This window comes from Lathyrus oleraceus, chromosome 5 (genome assembly GCF_024323335.1).
Source record: "Lathyrus oleraceus cultivar Zhongwan6 chromosome 5, CAAS_Psat_ZW6_1.0, whole genome shotgun sequence".
Classification (NCBI taxonomy): domain Eukaryota; kingdom Viridiplantae; phylum Streptophyta; class Magnoliopsida; order Fabales; family Fabaceae; genus Lathyrus; species Lathyrus oleraceus.
This window is the reverse complement of record NC_066583.1, coordinates 324,043,115-324,044,530: the sequence shown is the minus strand read 5'-3', so window position 1 is coordinate 324,044,530 and position 1,416 is coordinate 324,043,115. Positions and strand designations below refer to the sequence as shown.

General features: G+C 26.6%; 1 non-coding gene across 1 annotated transcript; it reads left to right on the top strand.

Moving 5' to 3' along the window:
- The first annotated feature begins 952 nt into the window (after positions 1-952).
- Positions 953-1,059, top strand: LOC127089748 (small nucleolar RNA R71). The gene has a single exon (XR_007791303.1). It is a non-coding gene; the product is annotated as a small nucleolar RNA R71 (small nucleolar RNA).
- Positions 1,060-1,416: the final 357 nt, after the last annotated feature.

The window sequence follows — 1,416 nt, the reverse complement described above, 5'->3', positions numbered from 1 at the left end:
AATCCAATTCTAGAACACCATTTGGCTTGACCCTCTTTCACTTGTTAAGCATATTCATTAGCACATTCTTTCTATAAACTCTTTCACCTAGTCTTCATTTTTAGTTTTGATGGTACCTTCGACTAGGGGTGGCAATTGGATCCATTAAGACAAAATCCATCCATCAAAAAATTCATCAAATCCATCCATTATATAAAAATTAAGTTAATGGATTGGATTAAATCCATCCATTTATAAGCATGGATTGATCCAATCCATCCAACACATTTTAATAATCCAATGAATTTTTTTATCTAAATTTAAAAAAAATAATTTTTTTCAAATATTAAAACTTTTTTTTTAAATACAAAATTTATTTATTTATTCCGAAAAAAAAATTATTTTTTTGGAAAATAAAAAAAAACTGATTTTTCCCAAAAATTTAAAAATCGTTTTTGAAAATACCAAAATTTGATTTTATTTTCGAAAAAGTTATTTTTTTATGAATATAAAAAAATTATTTAAAAAAATAATTATAATTTTTAAATTATTTTTTCCCAAAAAAAAAGTTGATTTTTTTTCATTAAAATACAAAAAATTATTTTTTTTCAAAAAAATAAGTGATTTTTTCCAAAAAAAAATATTTTTTTCAAAAATAAAAAAAAACAATTTTTTCAAAAAAAAAAAACTATTTTTCGAAGAAAAAAATGGATGGATGGATATTCATCCACTAAAAATATGATAATTGATGGATTTGATGAATTTTATTCATAATTGATGGATTGGATTGGATATTTTTAAGAATGTTTTAGTGGATTGTTAATAGACTAATGAATTGTTTTGATCCATCCATTAACGATCCAATCCATATCCATCCATTTTGCCACCCCTACCTTCGACTGAGGAATCTAAAAGCATTCTTGCTTGGTCTTTGATACCTCTAGTTAAATGTTGCACCTGTTCAATACTGCTCTTGTTGTGATTTGGACACCTGCAGAGTAATAATTTGAACCTCTCCTATGTATCACATTAAGACTCAGCATCACCTTGTTCAAAATTAGAAATCTCTTATCTTCTCCCCACCAACTGAGTGTTTGTGAAAAATCTCTCTAGAAATTTATCTTCCAATTTTTTCCAAGTATGGATAGTATTGTTGGGTATACAATTCAACCAATATATTTCTTGGACTACTAGAGAGAAAACAAACAATTGTAATTTGATATGATCATCAGTCATATCGTTCTGCTTGCACATCGAACATGTTTCATAGAAATGAGTCAGATGCTCCTAAGGATCTCTAATAGCTTGTCCGCAAAACAAATTATATCTCAAACCTAAAAGCACAAAAAAATTTATATCAAAAGTAACAGGGTTAATAGGTTGAAATCATAAGGAAATCTATCCAACATCATTTCTTCGAGTTCCTCATTAGCTTAT